General features: G+C 28.1%; 1 protein-coding gene across 1 annotated transcript in view; it reads right to left on the bottom strand.

Annotated features, from left to right (window-relative positions):
- LOC109605288 (chondroadherin) overlaps positions 1-27549 on the bottom strand; it is a 183612-nt gene that overhangs the window by 38621 nt on the left and 117442 nt on the right. Inside the window, exon 3 of the mRNA XM_020021892.2 lies at positions 18592-18693. The gene's annotated coding sequence lies outside the window, so the exon portion shown is untranslated. The remainder of the gene's footprint in view (positions 1-18591; positions 18694-27549) is intronic.

Genomic DNA, 27549 nt, shown 5'->3' on the forward strand with positions numbered 1-27549 from the left:
AGTTTATAAATTAATTGGTGGAATAATATAAAAATCATTATAAATTGTTGAAGAATTGATATTAATACACAGAAATATTTTCATGTCCAACGAGAATTGTAATGAGTTGTCGAAGTTTTATCTTTTACTATATAATATACTGTGTATCACTAATATTCCACGTCCTTTCAATTTTATTTGTTAGGGTAGATTTTGTAATTCATTGCTTTAGTAAAAGCTAAGTGCCCTAATATCTGAAATGATGGCTTCACATTTAGAATACTGAGACTGAAATACAATTTCTTTGAAAGGTTTAAACCACATAAGAAAGAAGGGGAAGATAATCCTTGAAATATTTCACTACATCTAAGGATCACACAGTTTACAAATTAATTGGTGCCCATATCTATATTTGTTTTCGCCAGCACGAGCTACCATCTTCAGAGGTTTGATTTCCTTCGTATCTCTGTGACATCTGATTGACAACATAAATAATTTAGGCAACTAAACTAAACAACACACAACTGGTGTTTTTTAGCACTGGTGTCAAGATTTTATCAAGTTTTAATGTTTCTTCTTTACTGTTGAAGTTGTTTTCATGTTTATGTCTTATGATTTCCTTAATCCTAGTCCCCATTGAACGTTTTGTAGTACCGATATATACTTTCCCTCAAGACCATGGTATGCGGTATATCCCAGAAGCTGTTTGAGGATCCTTCCTTAACGGTACGGTTTATCGGTAACTTTAGATATATATGGGAGAAATGCTTTACCAATCGTGGACTAACTTGATGCATCTTTATTATTATTAAGAAGGACTATGAGACCTCTGAAGATGCTAGTCACTCGTGCTGGCGAAACGTCAGGAAATAATTCCAACAAACGTAGACCTATAAACCTGAAGAAATATAAATATGGAAACAATGATCACGAAAGCCTTAACCTTTACATAATTGGTGCCCCATAAAAAGAAAATATTAATTAATGTGTCTGACGAAAATTTTAATGAGTTATGAGTATTATATGATTTACTATTGTCAATACATATTGTGTGTCAATAATATTCCACAGTCGGTTTTCGATTTCAGCTATTTTGGTGAATCTACAATTTATTACCGTAGTAATTTGTTATTTGATATTACATGACAAACGTTAATTAACAAGAAAATTGAATGATTTGACGTTACAACATGTGAATTTGAGTTGCCCAGCAAGTTCACAACTAACCATTGGAAGTGCATGAAAAACTAAAAGCACCCTTGTTGTCAATGAAAAAAATGAGCCTGTGATTTATACACGCTTCGATTTTGTGCTCCACCATAATGTATCCATCGCCGGACAAATACGCCAGCCAATACATGATGTCGATGTGTAGATAATAACTAATGAAAAACGTCAATGTAAACCAGGCCATGCGATCTCGTCAATTATACTCACTCACATTTGACACATGACAATTATTTAAACAATACCCGTTAAGCATCAACCGAACAAGAAAAATGAACAAGCCACCCCAACTTTTAGCGGCGCAGCTCCGAATGTATTTTCGTGTGGCAAAAACTATATCATTACTTATGATTTCAGTGGTGTGTGAGTTTTATTGAACGGTGTTTTATTATAGGAGAAGTTCCGTGAAATTTAGAGAGATTTAGATAAATGGCCCTGAGGGTCAACGAAATGTGCGAGCCCGCTTTTCAGTGTGATTTAACGACTCCCTCTTTAATTCATAGTTTTTGATTTTATGGCACGTATTGGCAGGGATTCACGAGCCGCTGAACATATGATGCTTGGCCACTGCTCAGAACGCTGCACCACAGTGGCGGAACTTACGGGGTTGTTTTTTTTATGGTAGTGTCCAACCATAAAGTTCCTTTTGATACCTTTATTCTTCCATTCGGGGTGAGAAGAAGCAATTTCTGTTTGATAGACAACATTTATCCTTTTAAATATTATAATATACTATGTTGGTAGTTTCATGTCAATTTTTTTGTTCATGAAGACTATAAATAAATTCATATTGATTCAAGTCGAGAAGATGAAGTGGTATAAAAGTGGCAATGAATGTGTGCGATGAAATTAAGCAACATCTCCTGAAAAATCTGACTCTTAATCAAGATGTATCCTAAGAAATATTTAAATGACTTAATGATGGACGTGAACGTAGAATTTTACGTACTGACCACCTACTAAGAGGTTACACAATCAATGAAACTGTCTATTACTGGCAAATTGTCCTTGTTCATGAAAAACTTACTGAAAGATGATCTTTTCTAGTCAATAGTAAAGATGTTCAGCTTATTTATGACAACAAGAAACAACATGTAATAAAGATTCAAAGGAATCTTCAAAATATTAATATATTTAAGTTCTACCTCAGCCTCCATATAGTCCAGATATTTTTCCATGTAACAATTATTTAGTTTTGTCACTGTCCAAGTATTTAAATAATAAAAAGTTTTATTCTGAAGAGCTGAGCATTTTTTCCTTGTGGCATAAATTTACTTATGGAATGGTGGTAAAAATAGTTGATTATAATGGTAATAATCACAAATTGTGTTGAATGAAAGCTATTTTGAGTTAAATTATACTCTGTGTTAACAGAGTAACAGTTAATGTATAAAATCCACCAAATAATTAATAATAATAGCCCCCATAAAAATAAATCTAGTTCAATCTTCTCCCAAAGTTGCTTCGTAAAACTATCTGTAAACTTTGTTCCACGAAATAGTCGAGCCGGCCCGTCATTGAAAGCAATCAAAAAGTCCTTTAAATGTGTCGGAATTGATATTTGTCATTGCACCGCACATTTTCAATTGCAACGTTCACACATATGTAACAGTTTGCAGTTACAATTTTATTATAAAATGGGATTCAACTTAATCAAGATTTTTGTGTTTGTGTGACTGAAACTGTGTTACTTTCGGATTAAACTGGGAAATGTAAGTAACCGGTTGTTGTTAAATTTACGGTCGGTACGTTAAAACAATATTAGACATTTTAGCTCAGGAGGGCTATGTATATGGAATTTGGCGAACTGTCACGCCCACATACTCAGGCTTCAGGATGATTTATATTTGTCATAGGATAATTATGGTGTTGAATTTTATTCGTCACGCTATAAAAACTTTATTATATTTATTATTTTTATTCCAGATGCTTTTTTGTTTAAATAAATTTTAGAATTTTATTCGATTTGTTTGAGTTCGTGTTTAATAAAATTTTTAATATGCCAGATATAATATATAATACAGTTTTAAATTATTTTAAATATAAAATATTCGTATGCATATAGTAATTCGACAATATAGGAATATTTTACTTATTTATTTTTAAAACATCAAATATATTTATATATAAATATAATATATTATATTTTACTAATCTAAACATTTAATATTACGTACAACAATCAGTAATTAATTGTTTTTATATTTGTTTAAAGTAAAATATAAAATATTAAAAATCTGAGTTTGAATATTTATTTTTAAATATTTTATTTACTATTTAATGACATTTTTATATTAATTTCCTAAAATTTTTAATAATTATCGTGATATTTCTAGTTTGATAATTATTAACTTATAATAATATAAAAATGTTGAACTTTTTATATTTAAATGTTTATTTTTAATTTTTTAAGCTTATTTTTTTTAAATATATTTTAATACAATTTAATTTTAAAATTTTTAAATTTTATTTGTTATACTGCATTGTTTGAAATTTAATTTAGTTTTAGAAATTTTATATTTAATTTATGTTTAATTGTTTAAATCTTATAATAAATTTAAAATAATAATGAAATTTTGAAATTAAATTAATTTTTAATTTTTTGAGGTTAACTTTCTGAATTTAGATTAATAATTTTAATTATAATCTTAATTTTTTATGTTTTACAAATTCAAATTAAAAATTTTAATATTTTTGCATTTAAATTGTCTTCTTTAGATTCTTTAGATTCTTTAGATTTTTTAGATTCTTTAGATTCTTTAGATTCTTTAGATTCTTTAGATTCTTTAGATTCTTTAGATTCTTTAGATTCTTTAGATTCTTTAGATTCTTTAGATTCTTTAGATTCTTTAGATTCTTTAGATTCTTTAGATTCTTTAGATTCTTTAGATTCTTTAGATTCTTTAGATTCTTTAGATTCTTTAGATTCTTTAGATTCTTTAGATTCTTTAGATTCTTTATATTCTTTACATTCTTTAGATTCTTTAGATTTTTTAGATTCTTTAAATTGTTTAGATTCTTTAGATTCTTTGATTTATTTAGATTCTATAGATTCTTTAGTTTTTTTAGATTCTTTATATTTTTTAGATTCTAATAATAATAATTTTAATGTTTATATATATAATTTATTTATTTATTGCTTATATATAATTTATAACGTATTTTTTAAAGTTTATAAACTTAATTTTTTATGTTTTATAAATTCAAATTAAGAATTTTAAAATTTTTATTTTTAAATTATCTTTTTTAAGCTTAACTATTTAAATTCTTTATATTTAAAATAATAATTCTTTTTTTGTATTTAATTGATTATTTTTAATTTTTTAACTAAATTTCTTTAAATAATTTTATTTTTTATGTTTAAATGATTATTATTAAGTTTATAAGCTAAATTTTTCTAATTTTATAAATTTTATAATTCTTTTTTTTGTAATTTTGATTATTTTTTATTAAGTTTATATGCTAAATTTTTATAATGTATTTTATTTAATGTATTTACTAATATTTTTATATTTAACTTATTTTTTAAGCTTTGAATTTTAATTTAAAATAATTTTATTTTTTTCTATTTAAATGATTATTTTAAGTTTACAAGCTAAATTTTATAAATTTAAAATTTTTAAATTTAATTGGTTTTTTAATTTTTAATTATGTAAATTTAAATTAACCATTTAAATTATTTTATATTTATGATTAATATATTTTAATATTATTAAATGTTTATAAATTTTAGCTTTAATATCTTTAAAGATTTATAAATTTGTTGTATATACTCAATTTTTTTAAAAAATAATTTTATAGCTTTTGAAAACTATAGAAATATAGAATTTTTTAATATTTAATTATTTGTAGTCTTCATTTAAATGAAATAATTTTGTAATATTTTTAAAATTTGTTTTCCTAGTTATAATTAAAAATGTCACTTCACTAAAACATAATCAGTGTTTTATTCTAAATAATTAAAAATTTCAGAATAAAGAACTGTTGTATTAAAGCAGTTTTTTGTCATAAGTTTGTAAAACCATTTAAAAAAGTGCATCGTTCCAGTAGGAAATTTAAAAAACAAAGAAAAATGAAAATTCATAAAATACGCCACTGGGAGAACTAAATCGAATGTCATAATAGGGATATCCCTAAGTCGTCCTGATTTGATTCAACGATAAAAATATAGATGTTGCTTTGGAGCATCCCCAGACTTATGTACTTTTACTAACATCTACCTCCATTTCCTCCACCCATCTCATCTTGACTTCTTCGAAATGTATGTTAGGAACAATCCTATGCATATGACCACGTGCGCTGAGTTGTGAAATGCAATTTATGGAATGACATTCATAACGGACAATTCGGGGGATTCCCTAAACTGAAGCATATCACTGCACGGTCCTTGCCCATTCTTTTGTATGTATATAGAGAAAAATTAGAGTACCTTTCTAGGGTAAAAGCCAGACCGGCCGGCTCTTTTTATTACTGATTTATTCAAAGCAAATTCACTAAACCAACCGTACAAAATCCGACCACTAAATGCACAACAAAATAACATAATCGTAAGAGCCGGCCGGGCCTTTGAAAATGATACGCGCACACATTATACTTTGTAAAAAAGGTATAAACTATTCGTGATAATGTATAATTAATTGGATCGTAAGTACAAAAGCCCTTTTTACTCCGCGTCCATGGCCGAACGGAAAAACGAAACAAATTATGTAAATTCGATTAAGTTTTGGATGTGGGCCAGTCTTTGTAGTTTCCAGGTTCAAAGGTGATCCCTTCGGCCCTGCAGGATTGCGTCCCTTACGCGGTCGGCGTGTACATAGATTGCGGTAAGTTACATCAACGATGCGGCATGGAAATGTGGCCTGACTCCCGTTGCCCAGGTTTAGTGTTGCAACATGCATCCCCCGAAGGTGGGACTCGCACTTTGCCACGGGTCGAAACAGCCATACTTCTATAATTGGCCCCAACAGCGGTTTGCGAATTTAAATGAAAATGGCATTTGTAAGGCTTTGCTTTTAATTCGCTGTAAAACACATTTGGTCTGGGCGATTATAAAAGTTCTTGATGCATCTCTAAAACTACTGTTTCACGCTGTTTTCCTCTTTTATTTTCTTTTATTTTGTAATTGTTGCTGTTGGAATTGAGGATTGTTTAATGTGTTGGAAAAACTTAAATGTGTATCCAACAGGTTACGTGTTAAGTTATAAATTAGGGTGTATCAGATGACACGAGAATAAAAGTGAGGAAAAATAAGTATCCAATAAATATACTGGAAAAAGTAATTTATGTTTTTGGTTTATGATTTATTTGAATACATTTTTATATTATATTTCAACATTTTTGTATTAAACTGCATATTATTTTAATATTATATTTAGTTATTTTAAACAATTTACTTATAAAATAAATAAAGTAAATAAATAAATTTTAAAATTAATGCATATTTAATTTTTTGACAGTTTTTAGATTAAATAGTGGAAATATAAATATAATTTTTACATGAGTATTTATCTTTATGAAATCATTTTTACAGTAGAAAATTATTTAAAAATATTTAAATTTTATAAATTTTAAATGCTTTTTTATAATTATTTTAAATTTTATATATTTAAAATAATAATTTTAATGTTTATATATATTTATAATGTAATTTTTAAGTTTTATAAATTCAAATTAAGAATTTAATTATTTAAATTCTTTTTAAAAAGAATAATTCATTCTTTTTTGTATTTAAATGATTATTTTTAATTTTTTTTTTTTTAACTTAATTTCTTTAAATAATTTATTTTTTATGTTTCAATGATTATTTTAAGTTTATAAGCTAAATTTTTATAATGTATTTTATTTAATTTATTTACTAATATTTTTATATTTAAATTATTTTTTAAGTTTAATTATTTGAAATTTAATTTAAACTAATATATTTTAATATTTATCTTTTTGAAATCATTTTTATTTAAAAATAAATGTTTTTCTATTAATGAAATATTAAAAAATATCTATATATAAAGTAGAAAATATATTTATAACCATTTTTATATCAATTAAAATTAGAAGTAAGATATGTCAAAAAAAGCATCAAAATCTGAGTTAATCAAGTAAAATAGTGAAATATTTTCGCATTAAAATATTAAACAACATATTTTATTATTTTAAAACATTTAAATTTTTTCTATTAACGAACTACCAAAAAAATCTTTATAGAAAGTAGAAAATATATGATAGATTAGCGACTGTTAATCTGTCTTTTTAGTTTGATTAAAACACTAAATTCACAATAATACGCTTTATTACAACAAACGTAGTTTAACCCTCGACATCTAAAGCTTGACTGCTCGGTTCTTTCTTAAGAACTGCCCCGATTATTAAATGTAAACAAATACTTCAGATTTGCTTATGAAACAAAACTAGTCTAAATAGATGTGAGCACGTCGCATCGGTCCATCGGTGAAGGTGATGACGTAAGCTAACACGGCCTTCCTGACATGTGGGGCGTCCTCGCACCTTCCACAGTTTTGCAAAGATTCACCTGACACCGGTAATCTGTAAACATTATAACAGCAGTACAAGCTCAAAATATATTCGAAGAACTAAGTCTAAACCTTATTTCACTTAACAAAATAGACTGTTATGTGGCACAGTTAACAACCACCAGAAGCTCAGAGGCGGCTCAACCATCAACAGGTCTGTTACACCCATGACTCTCAAGTGCTATCAAAAGATACCATATTCTAGCCAGGAGCTCAGAGGCGGTTCAACCACTACCAGGTCTATTACCCGCTTGTCTCACAGACCCAGAACACAACAATCTAAGCCTGCAGAGCAGGGACCTTAAAAATAGCCTGCCGAGCAGGGACCTTTAAACATAGCCTGCAAAGTAGGGACCTTAAACATAGCCTGCAAAGTAGGGACCTCAAACATAGCCTGCGACGCAGGGACCTTAAAAATAGCCTGCCGAGCAGGGACCTTAATCATAGCCTACTAAGCAGGGACCTTTACATATAGCCTGATACACAGGGACCTTAAACAGCCTACTAAGCAGGGACCTTTACACACATTCACAATCTTATTAAATAAATCTATATCCATCATACCTTATAGAATTTCTGTATCTGGCCAGGTTCGTAACTGTTCATGCGCTGCTATTGTAGTTCTACCTCGGCTGCCAATCCTTCGGAGTGCGTACCTCTCATTAGGTAAACAATGCGTTACCTCAAAGGGTCCGTGATACTTTGGTTTCAACTTTCCTCTATTCGACAGCTAATAGCGACATCTAATCCTAACGAACTTGCTTCTGTATGTAGTTCGGTTGACAATTCCAGATCAAAAATGTTGAAAATCGGATAAGAAGTCAATCGTACATTTTCACATTTACATGTCCATTCAAAAGATTTTCCCTCACGTAACAATGCAGATATCGGTGCTGTTAAAGTTGTAAAGTTTTTCACAAGATGTCTGAAATATCCAGCCAGTTCTTTTTCGATCACACCTAAATATTTCACAGATGTTTGGAAAAAGTTACATTTTTGCATATTTAAGGGCGTCAATGTCCTTTCTTAAGTTCTTAAGACATTCTTGAATGGGTCGAGCAGGGCACAACACATCATCAACATAAACAAACGTAATATCGTCTTTAAGTGGTCCAAGGGCTTTAACGATGGCGCTCTGATAATTTGATGAAGAGTTTATGAGATCAAACGGCATTCGGTTGTTCTTTTATTTCTTTCGTAACCCACTCGTCCATTCCTGACAAATTCAAATCATATTCCTCAAATGCAATTTCTAAATCTTACAAGTCGAAACTGCGCTGCAGCCACACTTAAACCTTCTGCGCAGCCATCTTCAATGTTGCTTGAGTAGTTTGGGCGTTGGCCATTGTCGATAAAATTTCCATGTTTTGTTTTTGGAATCTGTTGTTACTTTCTTGCTACTAATCTCTCTCCGATGCACTTTTGGTAATGTTCACAACGTTCGGAATCACTGCGCGTTTGTGTTTTTCACTATTGTCTGCCATTGTTTGTTCACAAAGAAACACAAAAAAAAAAAAAATTTAGGTCCTTTCTTCCGGAAATAATTCACGAGAAGATATCCCACTTCTGATGATAGATTAGCGACTGTTAATCTGTCTTTTTAGTTTGATTAAAACACTAAATTCACAATAATACGCTTTATTACAACAAACGTAGTTTAACCCTCGACATCTAAAGCTTGACTGCTCGGTTCTTTCTTAAGAACTGCCCCGATTATTAAATGTAAACAAATACTTCAGATTTGCTTATGAAACAAAACTAGTCTAAATAGATGTGAGCACGTCGCATCGGTCCATCGGTGAAGGTGATGACGTAAGCTAACATATATTTATAACCATTTTTGCATTATAAAATTAAAATTAGAAGTAAAATATGTTTAAAAATACAATAAAACAGATAAAATATATATTTTTGATCTTTTTTGGGTTTATGAGGCAATGATAGAAGTCAAAAGTCAAAGAATCCATCAAAATCTGACTTAATCAAGTAAGATAATGTAATATTTTATCATATAAACTACATATTTTATTATTTAAAATATTTAAAAAAAATTTTATTAATGAAATATCAAAAAAATCTGTATATAATGTATAAAATATATTTATTATCATTTTTATGTTACGAAATTAAAATTAGAAGTCAAATACGTTTAAAAATGGAATAATGTATATTTTCATCTCTTTTTGAGTTTATGATTCGATTATCGAAGAATTGTTTTTATTAATGAAATATCAAAAAAATCTTTATATAAAGTAGAAAATATGTATAAAAATGGATCAAAACAGATAAAATATATTTTTTTAATCTTTTTTGGGTTTATGAGTTAATGATCAATGTTAAAAGTCAAAAAATGCATCAAAATCTGAGTTAATCAAGTAAAATAATGCAACATTGTTTCCTATCAAAAATTAATCAACATATTTTATTATTTAAAAACATATTTATAACCATTTTTATATTAGAAAATTAAAATTAAAAGTAAGATATGTTTAAAAATAGAATAAAATAGATAAAATATATATTTTTTCTTTTTATGAAGTCAAGAATCAAAAAATGCATCAACATCTGACTTAATCAAGTAAAATAAGGTAATATTTTTTTATATCAAACATTAAACAATATATTTTATTATTTAAAAATATTTACAATTTTTTCTATTAATGAAATATCAAAAAATCTTTATATAAAGTAGAAAATATGTTTGTAACCATTTTTATATAAGAAAATTAAAATTAGAAGTAAATATGTGTAAAAATAAAATAAAACCAAATAAAATATATATGTTTAATCTTTTTTGGGTTTATAGGTCAATGATCGAAGTTAAAATTCAAAAAATGCATCAAAATCTAACATAATCAAGTATAATAAGGTAATATTTTTTCATATCAAAAATTAAACAACATATTTCATTATTTAAAAACATTTACAATATTTTCTATTAGTGAAATATCAAAAAAGAAAAATTTGTATATAAAGTAAAAAATATATTTATAACCATTTTTATATTAGAAAATTAAAATTAGAAGTAAAATATGTGTAAAAATAGAATGAAACAGGTAAAATATATATTTTTAAACTTTTTTGGGTTTATGAGTCAATGATCAAAGTCAAAAGTCAAAAAATGCATCCAAATCTGACTTAGTGAAGTAAAATAATGTAAAATTTTTTCATATCAAAAATTAAACAAGATATTTTATTATTTAAAAGAATATTTAAAAAATTTTCTGTTAATGAAATATCAAAAGAATCTTTATATAAAGTAGAAAATATATATAACCACTTTTATATAAGAAAATTAACAGTAGAACTAAAATATGTTTAAAAATAGAATAAGTCAGATAAAATAACATATATTTTTTTTTCTTTTTTTGGGCTTTTGAGTCAATGATCGAAGTTCAGAGTCAAAAAAAAACAATAATGTAATATTTTTTCATAACAAAAATTAAACAACATTTATATATGATAGATTAGCGACTGTTAATCTGTCTTTTTAGTTTGATTAAAACACTAAATTCACAATAATACGTTTTATTACAACAAACGTAGTTTAACCCTCGACATCTAAAGCTTGACTGCCTGGTTCTTTCTTAAGAACTGCCCCGAATATTAAATGTAAACAAATACTTCAGATTTGCTTATAAAACAAAACTAGTCTAAATAGATGTGAGCACGTCGCATCGGTCCATCGGTGAAGGTGATGACGTAAGCTAACACGGCCTTCCTGACATGTGGGGCGTCCTCGACCCTTCCACAGTTTTGCAAAGATTCACCTGACACCGGTAATCTGTAAACATTATAACAGCAGTACAAGCTCAAAATATATTCGAAGAACTAAGTCTAAACCTTATTTCATTTAACAAAATAGACTGTTATGTGGCACAGTTAACAACCACTAGAAGCTCAGAGGCGGCTCAACCATCAACAGGTCTGTTACACCCATGACTCTCAAGTGCTATCAAAAGATACCATATTCTAGCCAGGAGCTCAGAGGCGGTTCAACCACTACCAGGTCTATTACCCGCTTGTCTCACAGACACAGAACACAACAATCTAAGCCTGCAGAGCAGGGACCTTAAAAATAGCCTGCCGAGCAGGGACCTTTAAACATAGCCTGCAAAGTAGGGACCTTAAACATAGCCTGCAAAGTAGGGACCTCAAACATAGCCTGCGACGCAGGGACCTTAAAAATAGCCTGCCGAGCAGGGACCTTAATCATAGCCTACTAAGCAGGGACCTTTACACATAGCCTGATACACAGGGACCTTAAACAGCCTACTATGCAGGGACCTTTACACACATTCACACATCAATCTTATTAAATAAATCTATATCCATCATACCTTATAGAATTTCTGTATCTGGCCAGGTTCGTAACTGTTCATGCGCTGCTGTTGTAGTTCTACCTCGGCTGCCAATCCTTCGGAGTGCGTACCTCTCATTAGGTAAACAATGCGTTACCTCAAAGGGTCCGTGATACTTTGGTTTCAACTTTCCTCTATTCGACAGCTAATAGCGACATCTAATCCTAACGAACTTGCTTCTGTATGTAGTTCGGTTGACAATTCCAGATCAAAAATGTTGAAAATAGGATAAGAAGTCAATCGTACATTTTCACATTTATATGTCCATTCAAAAGATTTTCCCTCACGTAACAGTGCAGATATCGGTGCTGTTAAAGTTGCAAAGTTTTTCACAAGATGTCTAAAATATCCAGCCAGTCCTTTTTCGATCACACCTAAATATTTCACAGATGTTTGTAAAAAGTTACATTTTTGTATATTTAAGGGCGTCAATGTCCTTTCTTAAATTCTTATGACATTCTTGAATGGGTCGAGCAGGGCACAACACATCATCAACATAAACAAACGTAATATCGTCTTTAAGTGGTCCAATGGCTTTAACGATGGCGCTCTGATAATCTGATGAAGAGTTTATGAGATCAAACGGCATTCGGTTGTTCTTTTATTTCTTTCGTAACCCACTCGTCCATTCCTGACAAATTCAAGTCATATTCCTCAAATGCAATTTCTAAATCTTAAAAGTCGAAACTGCGCTGCAGCCACACTTAAACCTTCTGCGCAGTCATCTTCAATGTTGCTTGAGTAGTTTGGGCGTTGGCCATTGTCGATAAAATTTCCATGTTTTGTTTTTGGAATCTGTTGTTACTTTCTTGCTGCTAGTCTCTCTCCGATGCACTTTCGGTAATGTTCACAACGTTCGGACTCACTGCGCGTTTGTGTTTTTCACTATTGTCTGTTCGTTCACAAAGAAACACAAAAAAAAAAAAAAAATATTTTTTTAGGTCCTTTCTTCCGGAAATAATTCACGAGAAGATATCCCACTTCTGATGATAGATTAGCGACTGTTAATCTGTCTTTTTAGTTTGATTAAAACACTAAATTCACAATAATACGTTTTATTACAACAAACGTAGTTTAACCCTCGACATCTAAAGCTTGACTGCCTGGTTCTTTCTTAAGAACTGCCCCGAATATTAAATGTAAACAAATACTTCAGATTTGCTTATAAAACAAAACTAGTCTAAATAGATGTGAGCACGTCGCATCGGTCCATCGGTGAAGGTGATGACGTAAGCTAACATATATTACATATTAACAAAATTCAATTAGTTCTTAGACCTAAATGTAAGAGATAAATGTCAATAGACCTAACAATAATACAACAAAACCTGGGAAAGAAGAAGGAAAGCTGGAATTTACTAGAAATTATAAATAAAATATTTTCCACATTACCGCATCTTGACTCACAACGTTGCAGACCATTCAAAATATTGTTTAACATAAATTACTTTAACAACTTCATTAGATTTTCTGAAACGCCTTCTTGGAACATTTGATAATTATAGGAATTTATGGTGGAATAAATGAATGCTGATTATATATTTTTTATGGAACATTTAACATGCTACAAATATTAAATATGCAGTTCTATTAGTTATTTGAATGACATTGCGTGAGTAGATAATAAGTGCAGTCATGACGTCGTGGACATGGGGGTGTAGAAACGGGGCGAGGTGGCATGGCCGACACCATGTAATACGAATTGTGACAAGGGAACGGAAGAAAAACCGTCCACGATTGGCCAGAACATTCGGATGTTTAGCATTCTTACGTGCTGGCGACTGCGGGGGACAATATTAATCAGAAATAATTTAATTGATGTTGGAAATGACGCGATCAGTATGCAGGGATGTTAGAGAAGGGGGGTCAGTCCAGGTTTAAGACGGTGAATGATGCGCCGCTTGGGAAAGAGAGAATGATCTTGACTAATGCAATAATGAGGAAAGAGAACGGTCGCTGGAATTACAGGAATGGTGTAATTGAGGTTTGCCGCTTACACGAACAGCCTGCCCGAACTATGTAATTAATGAACGGAGCGTTGCGTGAGAGCGCGCGTGCTCTGTTCCTGCCTCTACTTCTGTTCTTGCCACCGCCAGAGATGCCCGTGCTGATTCTGATCCTGGCTCCCGCTAGTTCCCGTGCCCGACAACGTTTTACTCATTTACTCATCGTCCAACATAAATCTTGCCTCCCTTAGTATTTAATTTCCAAAGACCCAAACGGTTGCACAAAGGATCATTTTTACGGAATCAATGAAAAACTAATACGTCAACATTGCGTTACGATTTCCTCTTTGATGTGCCATAGTTGAATATACTTTTCACGAATTCGACTTAATTAAAGTTAATATTTCAGAAAATGACCTTAACTAAACTAAGAAGCAATTGTAATTAACTGTGGGCTCAAAGGCGTCTTCGTAATGAATTCCCCCGTTTCTAAAGGGAAAACTGTCAATGGAATTTAACATTTGCTCCAGCTTCTAAATTTATAAGAGCACAATTTGTCGTAATAAATACGAAGCCATTCAAGTTTCTTTATCATTTTTTACTCCACCACCATAAGCGGTAAATCTAATTTATATGGAAAGCTTGTGACTAATACAAAATTAAAGGGAAAGCAACAGAATAAGAAGTGAGAATTGAAGATTTCTTATGGGGTAGTTTAGGAGGGATTTCTTTTTATGTTTTGTCGTGTGTAATAATTTGCGGGTGAAAATGAGCATGGGACTGTTTCGTCGGAAATAAAACGAGGAAACCCGGGTAAAGGCAACTGGTTTTTGTCTGGATTGCCACGTAGGTTTGTTGTCTTTTGTCATTATACTAGCAAGGGTAGTCGAAACATTGTTTTAAAGAAGTGTATCTCAAGGAATTGAATCGACTAATTACCGGGCTCTTATGAAATATCTCAGACTTGTGTTTCGGTCCCCTCGACTTTATGCTGCGGATCAAGGTTTTTGAATGGCAACAACTAAACTGATTCAACAATGAGGACGAACTTTTGCGTCTCTTATCGTGCATAAATTAAGTCCAAATTTGATGGCATTGGTGTGTGTGTGTTTACCTAAGCCATTACCTATAATTTAATTAAACATTGACAGTAATATGTTTGATGTATGCCAATTGCATTTGATTATTACAGAAAATTATCGTATAAAATATTGATGGTCTGTCTGTCCATTTTTATTATTATCATATAAATTACATTTAATGGAAATTTCTATCAGCACATTAAATCCAAATTTGATAATGTTTTAAGTCAATAGCTAATAAAAATTGAATATTATTTTTAGCTTGTGTAGAATATTTGATCAACTGCATTTAATTACCACAGCAAATCATTGTGAATATATTAAGTTCAAGTTTTATGGTCTATTTTTATTAACACGTTTATGATGGTACGTTTTTATATTTGTCTAAGATTGCATATGTTTTTAATGCATTTGATGGGGATAGAAAGTCTACAGGGAATATAAATGTCTAATTTGACTACATGTTTGTTTTTATTATAACATAGCAATTATATTTAATAACGAGAGAAAATTATCATCAGTATATTGAATATAAATTTGAGAGTCTGTTTTTATTAAGTCAGTAGCTAAAAATAATTGAATATTATTAGTCGTTTGTTTAGAATGTTCAATATCTATTACATTTAATTACCACAGAAAATCATTGTGATTCATCATATTGATTATTAAAAAAAAATATTATTGGTGGTTTGTCTAAGAAATTAGATTGTATTTGATGACGTAAAATATTTTAAGAAAAATATAAACGTATAATTTGAGTATTTGTCTGTTTTTATTATAACATGTCAATTACAATCAATGACGACAGAAAATTGCCGTCAGTATATGGAATCAAAATTTGATAGTTTGTTTTTATCACGACTTTAGCCAAAATAATTGAATATTATTGATAGTTGGTCTAGAATGTTAAATAACTATTAACTGCATTTAATTACCACAGATAATTTTGGTGGATAAATTAAGTTCAAATTGAATGTTCAGCTTTTATTATTATTATATTTATACGTTTATACGAAGTATTGTATTAAAAAATAAATATTACTGGTGGTTTGTCTAAGAAGTTGAATATGTGTCAAATGCATTTGATGACGATAGAATATTTTCGGGAATATATAAAATTCAAATTTGACTACTTGTCTGTTTTTATTATAACATGTCAATTACATTTAATGAAGTCAGAAAATTGTCGTTTTTATTAAATCATTAGCTAATAATAATTGAATCTCATTGAGAGTTTGTTTAGAATGTTTAATAACTATTAATTACATTTAATTACCATAGAAAATTATTATGGATAAATAAGTAGTTGATCTGTGTTTATTGATACGTTTATGATGTATTAAAAAACAAATATTACTGGTGATTTGTCTAAGTGTCAATGTACTTGATAAAGATAGAACATTTTGAGGAATATATAAAGGTCTCATTTGACTACTTGTCTGTTTTTATTTTAACATGTCAATAACATTTAATGAAGACAGAAAATTGTCGTCAGTATATTGAATGCAAATTTGATAGTCTCTTTGTATTAAGTCATTAGCTAATAATAATTGAATCTCATTGATAATTTATCTAGAATGTTTAATAACTATTAATTACTTTTAATTACTACACAAAATTATTATGGATAAATTTGATGGTCTGTCTTTATTGATACGTTTACGATGTATTATGTTACAACATAAATATTACTGGTGGTCTAAGAAATTGAATATGTGTCAATTGCATTTGATGATGATAGAACATTTTCAGGAATATATAAAGGTTTCATTTGACTACTTGTCTGTTTTTATTATAATTTGACAATTACATTTAATTACCACAGTTGTAATTTGATGGTCTGTTTTTATTGATTTACGATGTATTGTATTAAAAAATAAATATTACTGGTGGTTTGTCTAAGACGTCAGATACGTGTCAATTGCATTTGACAACGATAGTACATTTTAGGGAAAATATAGAAGTCTAATTTGTCTGTTTTCATTATAACGTGTCAATTACATTTAATGAAGAGAGAAAATTGTCGCCAGTATATTGAATCCATATTTGATAGTTTGTTTTTATTAAGTCATTAGTTCATTGATAGTTTGCATTTAATTACCACTGAAAATTATGATGAATAAATTAAGTTCAAATTTGATGCCCTGTTTTTATTGATACTTTTAGGATGTATTTTATTAAAAAATAAATATTACTGGTTTTTCTAAGAAGATGGATACGTATCAATTGCATTTTGTGTATTTTAGGGAATATATAAAAGTCTAATTGACTATTTGTCTGTTTTCATTGTAACATGTCAATTACCTTTAATGACGATATAAAATTCTATATTTTATATTGAATGAAAATATATTGAATTTGTTAGTCTGTTTTACTTCATTTAAGTCATTAGTTATTAAGAATTGAATATTATTGGTAGCTTGTCTAGAATGTTGGATAAGTTATATTTAAGTGCTACAGAAAATTATCGTGGATATAAAGTTAAAATTTGATAGCCTGTTTTTATTGATATTCTGTTAAAAGACAAATATTACAGATAGTTTGTCTAAGATATTTGATACCTGTCAATGGCATTTGATGATAAAACGTTTACATGAATATATAAAGATGTAATTTGATGATCTGTCTGTTGTTATTTTAACATATCACTTACATTTAATGACGACAGAAGATTTTCATCAGTATATTGAATCCAAATTTGACAGTTTTTATTGAGTTATTAGATAATAAAAAGTGAATATTATTAATAATTTGTCCAGAATATTTGTAAGTATCAATTATTGTGATTGAATTCAAATTTAATGGTCTGTTTTTATTAATCCTTCAGTAATAAAAATTAAATATTATTGGTAGCTTATGTAGAATATTTGATAAGTATCATTTGCATTTAATTAACGTGGAAAAATTAAGGTCAAATTTAATGGTCTATTTTTATTAAGAGGTTAACGATATACTATAATAAAAAATTGATATTACCGGTAGCTTGTTAAAACGTTAACTATAGTGTACTATAATAAAAATTAACTACTAAATTATACCAAAATATGACATGCATGTTTTTATTAAGTAATATATATTAGAAACTAATAAATGTCCAGAACGTTTTAGGAGTACACTGTTTCAGGTGGTTTTTATTCATTGAAACGATAAGATAATACACCACCAAAAAAAAACTAAATATTACTACAGAAAAAGAGAACGTTTTTTGAGTTAAAACGTTGTATTTCGACACGTGTATTCAAAAGGGATTACAAATAGTAATATCGGAAAGTTTGATCAAGCAATCCGAAAAAGTTGCCTTTTGAAAGAGCCGATGAATATTGCGATTTTCCTTCCAGTGAAAATTACGACGTTGAATGGAAATGACGTGAATCAACATATATATACATATTGGATTTCAGAGGTGGAATTTTTAGCGGTTACTCCGTTTATAATTTTGTTTTTATGTGCACCACGACAATTGTCTTACCTTTTCTATTCAGTCATTGAACTTCAAATGCAGCAGTTTCAAACCGGCGAAGTGCACTCGGGATATCGGGATATTCAAGTGATTTCCTTTCTGGTACGGGATCTGTAACGGCAAAGAATCGTGTTTTATATTTTTTACAAAACAAATATAGATCCAGTTAATTAACAATGTGTATTAAAATTAGCTTATTTCCCAAACCTTTGTTTATTCATCTCGATATAAAAACGGAAAGGTCAAAATAATTCCTTAATTAAAAAATAATGAGTATGTTATCAAAAAATAATTAAAAGCACACACTCTTTCCTCATAAATAAATATGATTTAAATTAGGTTGCGTTCGAAAAAGGGGTTAAGCACCCTTGTGTAACAGTTGGTGTAAAAAAGAAATCAATTTCTGCGTGCCGAAATGCTCACTAATTTAACTAAGCAAAATTTAATTAGTGTCCTAATATTAAAGGATTTAATTTGCTTATACAACCTATTATTATATAATAGATGCATAGTAATTGAATGCGCAGTGTCCATGATTACGTGTAGTATCATTCACATGATCATATTTGCAAATATAATTCAATATAATTATATTAACACCGAGTCCGTTCATTAGTGATATTAATTGAATGTTAATTTTTCACTTGCGGACACCAAATATTGTGAATCCCATTATTATCCTCTTGCACATTACGTGCGCACAGACAAAGCAAATATTTAATAAGTTTAACCAATTTATGGAGTATTGAGAGCAAATTTATAACGACACACCTCGGAATTCTTACAATTATCGGACAGTTAAAACAACCACACAAATCGTGTCAATAAATTATGTTTTCGTCCTGGTCCATTCGAAGTATATTAATAATTTGAGATGTAACTAATTGACCACTTTCACTGGACTCCATCCACGTTAATAATTACCAAAACTTTATGTGGCTTTGACATTCTTTTTTCTTTGGGTCACTCGCCCAATTCATTAAATAGTTGTTAGAACTTTCTCCGCTAGAAATACTTCTTAACGAATTATTTATAGGATAAATGAGCAGAACTACCCGTCGGGCGTTTTAGGTCAATTCTCTCCACGCTGCCGTACACGCAACGTACATGATGAAGGAACAATCTTTCCTGGATGATAATCACACGAATTAATTAAGCACGTTAGTTTTTTAATTTGGATAAGTATTTTGTCTTTCAACATGGTAATTCTTATGGCGTATACGAGGTGATTCAACAAATTGATTCGTTAGAGGTTTATTGCCAGCTGAAAAAATGAAACATTATAAATATTATTGAATTTTTGAATTCTACGTAAAATTTTGGTTCTATTGCAGTTTGAATCATTTTTCTATCTTCATTTATTTTACAGATATTTGTTTGTTGTATCTTCAATATTAAAGTTGAAATGTTCATTTTTGGTATACACATCAACAAATGTATAAATTATCATAAGCCATTAACAGCATTCTAAAATTTTATACAGGGTGTTTGGTATTTCTGCTTATTTACTACAAAAAAATGACACACATGGACTAAGTAAAATGTCTATAATATTAATAATTGTAATGTTGAAAAGTTCTTTCTTGGTATGGACAATATACAAATGTGTTTTGTTGTTTTATTTTCAAAAACCGTTACTAGTGTTTTAAAATATTATACATTTCTACTTATTTACTTAAAAAAATGGTCCCCAATGGAGTGACTTAGTAAAATGCCTGTAATTGTAATAATTGTAAAGGTGAAAAGTTCAATTTTGGAATACCCATGAACAAAAATGTAGTTTTTCAAAAACCATTATTAATATTCTAAAATATTAAATATGGTGTTTGGTATTTCTACTTAATTACTTGAAATAAGTGTCCCATATAGAGGGATTAAATAAAATGTCTGTAATATTAGTAAATGTAATGTTGAAAAGTTCATTCTTAGTATACATATTAACAAAAGGGTATATTTTGAAAAACTATTATTAATATTTCAAAATATTATACAAGGTGTTAAATATTTCTGTTTATTTACTTAAAAAAATTGTCCCCAATGGAGTGACTAAGTAAAATGTCTGTAATATTAATAATTGTAAAGTTGAAATATTCAATCTTGGTATACACATTAACAAAAATGTAGTTTTTCAAAAACCATGATTAATATTCCGAAATATTAAGCAGGGTTTTTGATATTTCTACTTAATTACATCAAATAATTGTCCCAAATAGTGAGGAACTAAATAAAATGTAGGTAGTACTAATAATTGTAACGTTGAAAAGTTCATTCTTGGTATATACGTTAATAAAAGTGTGTTTTTTCAAAAACTCTTATTAGTATCCAAAATATTAAGCAGAGTGTTTGCTATTTCAATTTAATTACTTCAAATAATTGTCCCAAATAGAGGGACTAAATAAAATGTCAGTAATATTAGTAATTGTAATGTTGAAAAGTTCATTCTTGGTATACACATTAACTAAAGGGTATATTTTCAAAAACTATTATTAATATTTCAAAACATTATACAGGGTGTTAGATATTTCTGCTTATTTACTTAAAAAATTGTCCTCAATGGAGTGACTAAGTAAAATGCCTGTAATATTAGTAATTGTAATGTTGAAAAGTTCATTCTTGGTATACACATTAACAGAAAGGTATATTTTTAAAAACTATTATTAATATTTCAAAATATTATAGAGGATGTTAGATATTTCTGCTTATTTACTTAAAAAAATGGTCCCCAATGGAGTGACTTAGTAAAATGTCTATAATTCTAATAATTGTAAAGCTGAAATGTTCAATCTTGGTATACACATGAACAAAAATGTAGTTTTTCAAAAACCATGATTAATATTCTAAAATATTAAGCAGGGTGTTTGGTATTTCTACTTAATTACTTCAAATAAGTGTCCCAAATAGAGGGACTAAATAAAATGTCTGTAATATTAGTAATTGTAATGTTGAAAAGTTCAATCTTAGTATACACATTAATAAAAGGGTACATTTTTAAAAACTGTTATTAATATTTCAAAATTACTTCAAATAATTGTCCCAAATAGAGGGACTAAATAAAATGTCTGTAATATTAGTAATTGTAATGTTGAAAAGTTCATTCTTAGTATACACATGAACAAAAATGTAGTTTTTCAAAAATCATGATTAATATTCTAAAATATTAAGCAGGGTTTTTGGTATTTCTACTTAATTACTACAACTAATTGTCCCAAATAGAGGGACTAAATAAAATGATGGTAGCACTAATAATTGTAATGTTGAAAAGTTCATTCTTGGTATATACCTTAATAAAAGTATATTTTTTCAAAAACCTTTACTAACATTCCAAAATATTATACAGGGTGTTTGGTATTTCAACTTAATTACTTCAAATAATTGTCCCAAATAGAGGGACTAAATAAAATGTCTGTAATATTAGTAATTGTAATGTTGAAAAGTTCATTCTTGGTATACATATTAACAAAGGTGTATATTTTCAAAAACTATTATTAATATTTCAAAATATTATAGAGGGTGTTTGGTATTTCTGCTTTTTTACTTAAAAAATTGTCCCCAATGGAGTGACTAAGTAAAATGCCTGTAATACTAATAATTGTAAAATTGAAATGTTCGATCTTGGTATACTTATGAACAAAAATGTTGTTTTTCAAAAACCATTATTAATATTTTAAAATATTAAACAGGGAGTTTAGTATTTCTGCTTATTTAGTTCAAATAATTGTCCCAAATAGAGGGACTAAATAAAATATCTGTAATACTAATAATTGTAATGTTGAAAAGTTCATTCTTGGTATACACATTAACAAAAGTGTTAAAAACCATTATTAGTGTTCCAAACTATTATTTATTTTTATTTTTTTAACTTAATAGTACGAATATTATAAAATTGAATCCAAGACTTAAATTTGTTTCAATAATTTTTTTTTTAATTTTAATTTTTTAAATTATATATATTATAAAAATTATAATTATAATATAATTATAAAAAATAATTCATTTAAATAAGTTCAAATTTCATTTTATTTTCTTATTTTTTATGAATACTTTGGTGTTTTCTGAATTAAAAATAGAAAAAATAAATTGCCCTCACGATAGAATAATCTCCTTACAAAATTTGTACAACATTTTGTACATGTAAATAAGGTGGGAAGTAAAGTTTAATGCAGAAAAAATTCGTATAATAGCATCCAATTTTCTAATCACGCTTTGTAAATTCGTTCCCTCCTCCAGATCAAGGATTTTTTATTTCATTTGCCTGCTTATACCGAAGTTTATTTTTGAATGGTAGGAGCGAAAATATGGAAGGTGGAAAAGGCCACCTTAATAATGCAAACACTAAACTTTCCAGAATCATTTCTTCAAACAAATACATTGCCATCCACTGGGACCACTAAACAGCTTTATTGTTCCTTTTTTGAAACGACTGTTTAGTTTATTTTTATATTATTGTTATAGGATATATCCCATTCCCCGAAGTAAAATTACAGGAATTTGTGAAGTCGGTCAATTTTATGGAACATGATTTTTTATACCTTACAAAAATTATATGTTAATTTATCGTCTGCCCGTTGATTAAACTAATGGTGCTCTGTAAAAATGTCTGATTTCTGTAAATTGTAAGAAAAATATATGAACATGTTAAACCACTATACGTCTCCATAAATTTGTTATGGTTGAGATCGAACTTGGTTTATGAATATTGCTAATCCATCTATCACCAAAGCAAGGAGGTGTTGGTACCCCTGCATTTCAATATCCGAAGTTGTCTTCCTAAAATATTAAAGAACATTTATTTAAACACCCTCAAATCCGTAAGTAGTATGTAGTAAGATGACAAATGTGTGCATACATTGAGTGAAAATGGCACTCAACCTTGGTTATCATTTAAGGATGTTGCTTATATTTTTTACAAAAAAAAATGTGTTAATAATTTTTAGAAATTGTTAAGAATTTACTACTAATTTTAATACTGCTGTGGTGTACGTGCCCTTATAAATTCATTTTCTGCACTGTAATCTATATTACTTTCCTCCTGAAACTGAAAATTATGAATAAGATGAACGTTTTCACTAAAATTTAATTGCTATGGAAATAAGGCATCAGGATTACTGGAAAGAGGATTTTCTAGATGATTATTACTGAACAGTTATTCGTGAAACTAAGTATGGAAGGAGTTCCACTAAAGGTAACACGGGCTGTCTCTTATTGTCTATCATTCCTTAATAAATGATAAAAATCATTTAACAATGCCACATAAGAAACAATTTATATTTTTGGTTCGAATGAAGATAGATTTGTGTAGTTTTTTGGAAAGTTTTTGGGTATTTGCATGTATAAAGATTTAAATTCTTGTCAACTCTACTTAGATACATGACATCAAACTAACATCTTCCTTAATGCAAATATTAATTATTAATTACAAACAATACATACATTTTTTAATTTTATTTAATGGTATTTTTAAAGATTATTTCTTTGTTTCATGGTCTAGTATTGTAATTTATAATGCTAATTGTATGCATCTAAAATGAATGAGAGGTTTACTATAATAATTGATGGATCGTTTACCAGATCCAGTGACGAAACTAGGTAAACATCCCTATGATAATACATCCTGATTAGGTGTAGTTTGGTTAATTTGTTTACTGAATGTCAATACAGTTAATCAGAGCCAAATTCATTATGTAGGAAAGATAAAGAAACCCAACGCCTATTTCAACAGCATTTGGATTATACACACATGCATATTACTAAACATGCATGTCATTATCTGATGACTGTTTGAATAATAGATATGCACCAAACTGTCAACTAATTTTGATCAATTCTATCTAACCTTTCTTTTTATACTTTAGCTGAAATAATACTGTAATTTTCCTGGGTTGTGAAGGGACATTTACGTTCGAATATGATAGATCGATTGAGTATTATTGTTCAATCAAACGGTCACTAGTATTCAATTTACAAAAATAATAAATGACATCCGTGGCAGACAATTTAAGAATGAGAACAAACCGAAGTCTTCCAGTTCTAAATCCTCTATTTTGTAACGACGTGAATAAAATTGCAAACTCATTTAAAAACTAAAATAATGCGGCCCCCCATTCGTTGTTTAAAGTGCAATAATACACCTCTCCCCCATCAAAACAAAATAAAAGAAAGGAAAGGAAAATATCACCCTATGTGACGGTAATGCTTGATTTCCAGCATTTTAACGGGCGATGTAATCATCCCTTATGTTATCACATCGTAATATGGCGTGATCATGCATATAACCGCAAACTAAACTGTCTCTCTCCAATTTTACAGTTTGCTTCTACCTACACGTCATTTTTATATTTTATGTACACGCACATACACATATATTTCAGCCCCGAAGGACAACCTAATGCATGCAGTCGGAAAGGCCAACACAGAAGAATACAGAACGCCATTGCAACACCGGGGATAATATCCATTTATATAAAAAACTCATTTTAATGCGTCGCGGCACAAAAATATTGCCGGGGTAACATTTATTTATTTAGCATATAAAATTTGTTGTTATAGGATTTTATATTTAATTTTTTGTGGACGGTGAACTTTACACATTATTTTTAATAATTAAAAGTGGAAATTATGGGAAAATATAAATTTCGATTTTTTCATTCGATGTTTCAATTATTTATTCCTTCTCTGATAAAGTGAATAAAATGTCAAAATGTCTCAAAATATTAAAATTTCACCATTTAGTTATAGTATTAATACTATCATAAACTTATTAATATTAATATATTATAAAAATATTTTGTATAGAAATATGTTAAAGGATGTTGATAATAATTTTTGCTGTATAAATAATATAGAAAATTTGTGTCAGGTCCTTTAGGCTTGTATGGTTTATTAAATTCAATAATTTTAAAATAAATTTAGACATTTGAAGTCCTTTTTTATTTTTTTTTACTAATGTAGATTTTTATCAAATGAGTTATCTATCTTTTAAATTATTATTCATTAAAATCTGGTTGTAAATAAAAAAGTGTTAGAAGTGTTTCCATCTTGTATGGGACACACTGTATTTGCAATCATTAAACATTAAAATGGGATTTAAAATTTACTTATTACTATTCAATATTTTTTCTAAAGAAATTTAAATTGGTAATATTTTGAAGCATGCTATACTTAATGGACAACTTAGTTTTTTATAAAAAAATATGTTGCCCATTTTTTAAAATAATATGGTAAATTTCTCTCAGGCATATCCATCGTTTGTTCTGTTTTATTATTTTATATTGATTTATTTCATAACTTATATATTGATTTTCTTGTCTTAAAATGGTTATTAATTATAATTTGAATGAAATAAATTTATATTGTTTCCCTTTAAGGAACTCTCTCTTTGAAAGTATAAAATGAATTTACAATTTGAGAATAATTTTTGACTACTCAAATTTAACATCCAATCGAAAGTTTTATTTATATAATTTGGTTAATTTAAATTTATTTGTGATATTATTTTGTTTCAGGTTAATTTTAATATACTTTTCAGCTTAAAATTGTTTATTTTATAAATTATTGTTATAAGGATACACTGTATTTACTTTCATTAAACATTAAAATAAGATTAAAAATTGGACTGCTTTTTCACTTTTTCAAAATTTACTTATTAATATTCAATATTTTTTCTAAAAACATCTAAATTGGAAGTATGTTAAACTTAAATGACAACTTAGTTTTTTATAAAAAAATAATATATTCATTTTTTTATACTTTTTACTAAAAATAGTTTAGTAAATTTCTGTCAAGTGAGTAGTTAACTATCTTTTAAGCTACTATAGATTAAAATCCCGTTATAAATAAAAAAGTTACGAAGGTGTTTCCATCTTGAATGAGACACTGTATTTGTTTTCATCAAATATAAATATGGGATCAAAATTCGACAGTTTTTTGACTTTTTTTATCAAATATTCAATATGTATGGAAACATTTTGAAACATGCTAAACTTAATGGACAACTTAGTTTTTTTATAAAAAATAACCTAATCATTTTTTTAATAGTTTTTACTAAAAATAATGTATATCAAATATAAATATGGGATCAAAAATTCGATAGTTTTTTCACTTTTTTGTAATATAGTTTCAAAGCTTGCTAAACTTAATGGAAAACTTTTTTATAAATAAAATACCTTAATCATTTTTTAATAACATAGTAGATTTCTATCAAGTGAGTTATTGTCCATTGTTAGTTCTATTTTATTATTTTCTTATTGATTTATTTCATAACTTATATATTGATTTTCTTTTTCTAAAATGGTTTTTAATTATAACTTGGACTGAATAAATTTATATTAATGTTTCCCTTTAGCGAACCATCTCTTTAAAACTATTAAATGAATTTTCAATTTGGGAATAATAATTTTTTGGATACTCAAATTTAACAGCATCCAATCAAGAGTTTTATTTCTATAATTTAGTTACCTTAAATTTATTTGTGAAATTGCGTTTTAGATTAATTTTAATATGCTTTTCAGGTTAAAATTGTGTCAAAATGGAATTAAAAATTCGGCAGTTTTTTTCAGTTTCCACTAGTTTTGAATGTTTACATATTTGTACAAAATTGATATTAAAAATTGACAGATCAATTGAATAAATAAATTGAGTTTTTTATTACTCAACTGGTATGGGTAGAAAGCAACAAATTTTATTATATAGAATAAATTATTCTTCAGTTGAACAGTTATTGAAAAATTAGTGAAATTACATTTATTTTGACTTTTACATTCAAATTTTAAAACAAACAATAATATAAAATGCTTTTACAAACAAGATATATATATATATATATATATATATATATATATATATATATATATTTATAGAAAATTAATAGATAAAGAACATTTGAACTTCCACAAAACCGACTGAGCATCAATATTATACCTTGTAACTTTTTTATTTAAAAACTGTACTAACGATGCCGTAAAACTTACA

The sequence above is a fragment of the Aethina tumida genome, chromosome 1, assembly GCF_024364675.1.
Source record: "Aethina tumida isolate Nest 87 chromosome 1, icAetTumi1.1, whole genome shotgun sequence".
Taxonomy (NCBI): Eukaryota; Metazoa; Arthropoda; class Insecta; order Coleoptera; family Nitidulidae; genus Aethina; species Aethina tumida.